Below are 8,787 nucleotides of genomic sequence, written 5' to 3'. Positions count from 1 at the left end.
AATGACGTCACTTTGTAGAGACAGGCAACGCATTTTTTTCCTTTTCAAAATGGGTCATATATGTCGAGTATAATTATGCAAACCAAATCGCGGTTTTGAAACCGAATATTAAATAGTGACTGGTTGATTTTTCCACGTTTTCTTTACACTATTTTAAGTTTTCCATTATTATATTTTGTTGATATTTTATAAACTTTAAAAATGAGTTTAAACTGATTTAAAAGGTTTTAAAGCGTTATTTTCATACAATTCTAATTGTAATGCATAAATAACAAATAAGCACATGCCGATGCTTTATATAAAACAGTATCATTTTGTTTTTATATTTTTCAATATCCCACCCCCGCGGGCTATATGCTTACTAAAGCTATTCAGTAAATAGGCGGGTAACAATATCTCACACTGGCGGGCTGTATATATACTTGCTGAAGATTTTCAGTATGTAAGAAGGGTATACGATACCCCACTCTGGCACGCTGTAGGCTTGCTGAAGCATTTTTGTATAAAATACGGGTATACCATTCATTGAAGTGGAAGGCAGATTTTACCTTGCTACAGTGAGAACTGTCCATGACAACATACACCTCGTAATATGTGACCTTACTACACAAGTAGCGTGATGGGTGATATTTTACAGACTTACTGCTAGTTTTACGACATAGCCTTTTTATCACGGGTCAATTATATGTCAAAAAACCCATTAATATTTCTATTATCATTTCGGCACTTATCGTCAGAGTTTTCTTCCAAAATAACGGGCAACCAATCTGTGCTAGTTCATCGTACTATGCCGCACGCACTGTTTAATGACGATGTGCATTGTATCACGTGTTGGCGAAATGTAACACTAGAGAAAATACTTGAAAAACAAAATGAACAAACTTCAAAATGAAAATCAGTTCTTTTAATCACTACCTTGTACATTTCAGTTGATATCATTTTACTTTTAATAGTAATAACATGTCCAAACACTCAGATATTCACGAAATATGTTTTAATGAATGAATTGTACTTAAAAGATATTCTATTTCAGCATGCATCTCTCATTTATATTTTATTACATTTTGAGCAAATAAAACCTATGGACGGACGACAATTAAAGGACTGTATCACGTCATTTGTTGGAAAACATAATGTCTTGTAAATAGGTTTATTTTGTTAACTTGAATAGTAAATTTCAACCTTGCACGTGATACATAATTCTATTCTTTAGTCTCAAGATATTACCCATCTAAAGAATCACATATGTTATTTAGCAACGTATTACAATGTATTGTTACAAGGTTCATATTTATGACTAAAAATCTAAAGAAACTCATATATAAATGTCATAAGATATCACATTTTATTTATATTTCCCAGGATTTAAGGATAGCCCAATTAGAAAATGACAAAAACCTGACGGACCAAAACAGACACAAGTCTTTTCAAGCTTAAAGACTAACTTGGAAATTAATAAAAAATCTTTCAAATAACGGGGAGCTGGGTGAAAACAACATTGTGCTTATGCTCAATTAAAATGTCCTTTTAAGGAAACAGTTACCGAACAAGAGTAAATATGAATAAAGGTGTTGCACGAAAATTGTTCACTTTCTTTTCTAATTGATAAATTTTTCAATTGAAAAAATCAAGTTGTTAATAGTTTTAGCAATTTTTCCTTGAAAACATCAAAAGCAAAATATAAGAAATAAAGTAATCTAGATTGCAAAGATTAATTTAATTAACAATAATAAACAAAGTTTACATGTACAATAATTTGGTACTTACTACTTAAAGCAATTCGTCAAGTAAATAGTTTATCAACATGTTAATCAATAGTTGTAAAGTTGTCATGGCCGTTTCAAATAAAGACATGATTTCAAAGAAATGAGCGTTACCTTTTATAACACAATTTTTAAAATTTTATTTCCGAGAAATCGTTCTTCAGGAAATACGTTTCCTTACACGTATATTTGTGTATTATGTTTTGGTATAAGAAACTGTTCTGCCTTAAAGTAGTTATCACACATCTTATAAATAAATACTATGTTTACGTAGCTAAGCACCATCTATAGAAAACTTTATTAGCCTGTATTTTGGATTCTATTTCTAAACAAACCTTTATCTAACTGAAATGTAATTATGTTATCTAGAAATTCATTAAGTTTACACTGATAATCAAATATAATTAGTGCTATACATGCATGCATTAAAATCGTAAGATTTCTTGTAAAATATGAATGGTAAAATAATGATCTATTGATTTAAACTGAATCAGACATAAGTACAACAATATAGCATATTCATATAACAACCATTACACTATCTATACCATCAATACATAGTTTTGATTTAGCTTGATCAACCAGACCTCGGATAGCTCACGCACCTGTTGACTAGTTTTGGTACAACATTGTGTGGACTTTAATCTGGCGGGAGCCTGAAGTTGGTTTCTAGTTCCTAGTTCCTAGTTCCGTTTAAGGTAAACGGAACTAGGAACCAGACCCTAGCTCCGTTTAACATAAACGGAACTAGTAACCAGACACTAGTTCCGTTTAACATAAACGGAATTGGGAACCAGACGCTAGTTCCGTTAAGAATTGAAATAACACTTTCAATCGAACTTCGACCAAAATACTAGGTCTGTTTCAGAAAAACATCTTAGCAAGCCTGGTAACTCCAATCTGAATCCATTACAAAAATCGAACCCACAACCTTTCACACGAAAATTAAGACTACCATAGCCTCTACTTATACGGAACTAAGTGTCAGACTCCAGTTACGTTTTTCCTTAAACGGAACTGGGAACCAGACCCAAGTTCCGTTTAACATAAACGGAACTGGGAACCAGACCGGGTCCGTATAGTAAACGTATATGTTTTCTTGTAATTCTTTCCCTGTCTACTTCGCAAAACGGAAGGTCAAAGGCCCGCAGTTATATCTGAATCAAGTTACGTTTTTCCTTAAACGGAACTGGGAACCAGACCCCAGTTCCGTATAGTAAACGTTATTGGTTTTGTTTAGGATGTAACGTTTTAGGTGTATCAGATGTGAACTTCACACCTGCATTTTAGTGTAGCAATCACATTTCTGGGTTTTTTTGTGTGTGTTTTTGTTTTTGATTTAATCTCATTAAGAAAACTTACTTTCTAGAGATAAAATATATCAATTTATTGTTTATTACTGCAAATCTTTGAAAGAACGATGCGTATGCAGTATGTAATTTATTCTGTTACAGAACACATGTGGAGACCCAGCAAAGGCCACACAGAGAGGGAACATTTTATTGATGCATGGTGTGGTCGGAAATTGGATGATCGTCATGGTAAGGTTAAACGGGCTTAATGCACAAAAAAACCTTCTAACAAAATGTATACTGAAAAAATGATTCAAAGATTCAACCAATTTTAGCAGCCAATTGAGTCGTTAACATAAAATTGAATCTAATGTATTCTAATAATGAGTATTTCATTTTCAAACACGGAAACAGTTTGCTTGAAAGGAAATCTTTTTGAATAATACATTGCATGTTATCATTGTGTGGTCTTCAAAGATTTCTAACTTGTCAGATTTAATTTTAAGTGTCAGTAACTTTGATGACTGGTATCGCACGATGTTTTAAAGAAAGCTTTATCGTCTTAAAGCTCTTCCTGGCTATGCTATCTAAATGCCGATTTTATAGGTGTAAAGGCGAACCTTTTGTAAACCGACATTATAGTTTCATTTAAGAAACAATTGCTAAATTCTGCAGTCTGGTTAGGTTAGTACAACAATAAGTACTGTACAGTGTGTGTGTGTGTGTGTGTGTGTGTGTGTATTTAAGCTATCACATGAATGTGCATGACGAAAAAGAGGCTGAAAGAGAAATACAGTTTTAAAAAAACTCGCTCTTCGATACAAGCATTCTTCATAATAATTCTTTATTTGGGTAAGAAAATATTTTTAAATAGAAGTGACGCGATGGAAACTTGCACATATATCTAATATTCGTGCTAAATGAACCTGTTCAGGGACATTCTTCATTAGATACATTTATAGATGCTATAAGGAAAATAGGTCGACAAACTACTCCTCAGAAAGTTGATTTCTAAGCACTAAATGTAAGAGGTCCAACTATGAAATACTTGATATAATATAAATATTTCAAATACTAATAAGAGGTCAAATTCTCAATTGTAAATGCATGGCTCCAAATTACAAAAGGTGATATTATAGAGAATTACAGAGTGGACAGACATTGCCAACAACATACAAACGATGGTTTGGTAGATGCTGGTATATAGTTTACAACATTACTGACATAACAACCATCATGACTGGTACATTGTGAAGTGTAGCATAAAAGAGTTTCGGTGAATGAATCGTCACTACAGACCAAATTGTTTTTGTGGTAAAGGAAATTAAATATTCTTACGTGAAAATATATTTCTTTGTATATTACGCTTTGCTAAGGTAGATGGGGAAGCAAATCCTAGTTAGAAAAATGCCGATTATAACACAGAGCTCTTGGATGCTGCCTTAATCGTTGATAGTTTCTTTTTAGTACATGTAATATATCTGAAGTAATCACTAAAACATCGAATTCACTAGGGCTAACTTTAGTTGTCTGTTTGATTTCAACTCATAAACAAGACACAAATTAATTAGACTACACAAATCCGTTGTGTAGTGTTTCAGATCACTATTGTTTAAAGCGATACTAGACCTATCTCTAGACATAAATATTTACGCGATAAAGTCCACACAATCCAAACAAATTCATGTCATTCACATTTTTAGCGATTAATTAAGGAACCAGACTGCAATGCAACCAATATTACATTGTTCATAATTTTGTGGTCGCAGACATTAATCAATGTTCTGTTAAAATGTAATAAGCTCCTGTGACAAACATAACGATGTAGAAGATATTTCACAACTTCTTTAATATCTAAATGAATTGTAAATTGAAACATTTTCATAATAATTAACATTTTTGTATTTTTTTGTATATCGATTAATTGCATTTCATTCTTTAATTGGTATAACGACAATTATGACTTGACAACGATTATTTTGTTTCAAATCTAATTGAGCGCAGGATTGATATATTCACTTTTATTTTCATTTTAAGTTCTTCTGAGATATGTGTCTATTTAAATAAGTTCTCTGTGTTTAATTAGCTGTATCCCTCCTCGCCGTAGTTCTCTGTGTTAAATTAGCTGTATCCCTCCTCGCCGTAGTTCTTAAGTGTTTATTTTTTAAATGTGGGATATAATGTACTTCTGCAATGTTTCCTTTTATCGTATAACTAATAATTGACTGACCCATATCAAATACCTAGAAAAAAGTTCAATAGCCTTCTCTCAGACACAATAACTCATGCGGAACATTGTACGCCACGTGATGGTTAACCTCACAGGAAATACATTTCTGCGAGCGGATGCCTCTGCATTTGAAAGCTGTAATAGGTCAAATTGAAACGTCACCTTTGATTTTTGACCGTTCACTCATTCAATGCGACAAGTTCGGCGTACGTGTCGTACTAGCTACGATACACTTAGGATAAAATGAATGACTTGGGTTTTACGCCGAATACAGGAAAGAAACTTTACAAGGGGCTAAGTGCTATCTGTGAATCATTGACATGTTATGAATGAATGACCGCCATCCCAGCAAATGACCATGACCTACACACATTTTGTGTAGCCTATGTAGAGGTTCGTATAAAGCAGTGAGTAAACAAAACACTTACATTTATTTGAATATAGCATAGTATGTAATTTATGTTTACAGTTATGTATCGGAGAATTTCCCAAAAAAACAGTGCGTAAAACTTCATGTAACACATAGAAAAGGGTATTAATCACAACATTCATTAACAACTTCTATGTGTGAATTATATTTCCTCAAACCTTACAAGTCCTATTTCTAAGTAAGCGGCCATTTCCCGGAACACATGTTAAGACTTGAATTAGATGACACATCGTTTTGAAATTTGTTTTCACAATATTTTTATTTTTTCCAAAACCAAACAATTTTCATTGCATTTTATTAAGACACACGTGCAAATGAAATTGCTCAATTTTTTTTTTTTACCTCATGACTTGATAAAAAATCGCTTTACAATCTGTTATATATATATATTATAAAAAGAAAAATTCATCTCTTCTAGGAGATTCTTCAGACTATATGTAAACTTTATTCCTTTTACAACATTTCTGAAACATGTTATTTTTGTTTATGTTAATCACTCTTGCTGGACCGGATGTTAGCGCACTGGTGTCTTAATGTGGTAGGAAACTGAAGCACTCGAAGAAAACTCACGTGGCCGGCAAGGTGACCCCATACATTTCCACGTCCGAATCGCAGAATCGAACCCCTGCCGCCTTGGTGAGAGCCGTGTGCGCTATTCAATGCACCGTATAACAAAGACTATATTTGATATGTGTAGAGTATGCTAATTTTAAAGATTCAATAAGTAATTTCAGTTAAAATTATGACGTGTTTGGGAAAGTCAAATCGAATCACCATTTTAAGGATAAATGGTACATCCGTGCTATAAACGCTTTAAAAAAATAGTTTCCAGCAAAGAATTACGTATTATGAATTGATAACTGGTCTTGGCTACTTACCTGATGGCACTTTTGAAGGGAACACGAAATTACATGCATTTGTAACTCTGGAGTGATTATGAATTATGAAATAAAGGAAGTTAACTTTGACACAAAATGAAGTAATCGTGTGTAAGGTAGCATATAGCCTTCAGTGTTTTTTGTGACAAAACTGACAAAATAAGAAGAGCGAATAAGGATAGGTCGAGACATACCCTGTTCATGGACGAGGTACCTTCAGCATAATATCGCCGATTAGGCCTGGTATACTACATGTATATCTTTTACAACATTTTTAGGTGCAACGTTCATCTATCAACTTAAATGGCAGAATACACTGCCGGTGGATGTCTTAGTTGCACGGTTTAAATAAAGACAATTTACTGATTATTTAATAGAAATTTACCAGTAAACCAGATTTGTTTGATATTCGTGTTACTAAGTGATTTACGCACATCCCATGTCTGTTTTATCATCCGTTTAGACCAATTCAGATTACAACCTTTTCGGCCACAAGCATCACAATATTCAGTCGAACCTCGTTATCTCGAACTCTTTTAACTCGAAGACCCCGTTTATCTCGAAGTATTTCTCCGGTCCCGGCAAAGTCTCTTCTTTATTGTTGTAAATAAAACTCTGATAATTTGAATCATGAAAAGTCGAAAAACTCGGATAGCTTGGTTTCAAAAGCGTAAATTCAACATCAAACTAAGTAGTTAAGTAGACTAAATCGGTAAAAAGAATTACGAAAAAGCTTCAGACTGTAAAGTATGCTGACTGCCGAAACCATGTTGTTTATAATAAAAAACAAACTTCATTAATTTTGTTTTTACAGGAGCCAGTATGGCTTTGAAAGTCTATCGAGAGATTTAAGAACAATACGATAATTGCTATTGATTACATCGAGTTGAGGTGTCAGGTGTCAGATTTAGCTTTAATTAATTAACGTGCGACATGTACGATATAGTATGTTCGGGTGTGTTTTCATTTACAGAATCAACTATGCGTAACGCTCCATTACAGAGATTTGTTTTAGACTTGCGCACTTTCATTTCCGCATTGCATAGTACGAGGACGAAGACAGCGGGATAGATCGATTTTTAAATGTAACACTTCAGAAGTAAAACATAACGGACTTGCAAATTCAAATGCAGACAGGGAAAGCCTTTGCCAATTTCTAGACTAGCCAAAAACAACATTTTTAACTAGGCCCGTCCATATTTAATAACGAATTCACAATATGGTCCAATCATTTTGATCGCGTTGAACGAAAGTACGTTTTTCGGAAATAACTTGCTCAACAGTATTTTTGTAAGCGCGTTTATTGTAAAAATTCCATACCTGTATTTGTTATATTGATTACGTACATCATTCATCGATTGATTATTAAGCAATGGTTATTAATAAAACCAACAACTGTTAGTGCTATGTCCAACGGCATTTCATACCAAATTTATGAACCCGCATAACTCGAATACTCAGGTAACTCGAAGTTTTCCCACGACCCCGTCGACTTCGAGATAACGAGGTTCGACTGTAGTCCTAAAAGGACGAAATAAGTGTATGGTGCAGTGTAATTCGTTGTTGTCATACTGTGTCTTGCTCAGTGTAATCACGTGTGTGTCTCACGCTTATCATTCAGCCGAACAAAGTGCTGGTTTACACTATGACCATAACTAAGGTCGAGTTACGCGTAATGCTCCGCGTGATTGAATGATTCAATGTAAACCGTAACGTTGTCACTAGCGACTTACTACTCTATTACTCATAGACGGATGATAAAAATGTGTTGTATATCATATCATACTAACCATACACTGTCTTACCCGAACTATTTTGGCCTAGATAGGTGACTAATGTCGGGTTGCTGATGCTGACTCTCCAGTATCGCTGTGATGACGAACAGTGACCTTTCCCATCTTCTGGAGTGGTATATACTTAAGACGCATTTTTTTCAAAAAAGAAAAGTTGACATTTATGTTTCGCTGTATTTTAGTCGAATGTATTTGAAATTTTTCCAATTTTATTGAAATCATTTTTAAAAAACTCAAATATAAACTAACAGAACTGGAATTCGGATTGGATCGGAATAAATGTACATGTCTTAAATGTAGGGAATACTTCATAACTCATCTTTCTCGTAAACTCAGGGCCATTATTGATAATGAATGTATTATCAGGTTGTAAGTAACACAAACGGGTTTTGATTTTAACT

The sequence above is a fragment of the Mizuhopecten yessoensis genome, unplaced genomic scaffold (genome assembly GCF_002113885.1).
Source record: "Mizuhopecten yessoensis strain PY_sf001 unplaced genomic scaffold, ASM211388v2 scaffold11117, whole genome shotgun sequence".
Taxonomy (NCBI): Eukaryota; Metazoa; Mollusca; class Bivalvia; order Pectinida; family Pectinidae; genus Mizuhopecten; species Mizuhopecten yessoensis.
The sequence above is the reverse complement of the archived record's forward strand: the minus strand, read 5'-3'. Positions refer to the sequence as shown.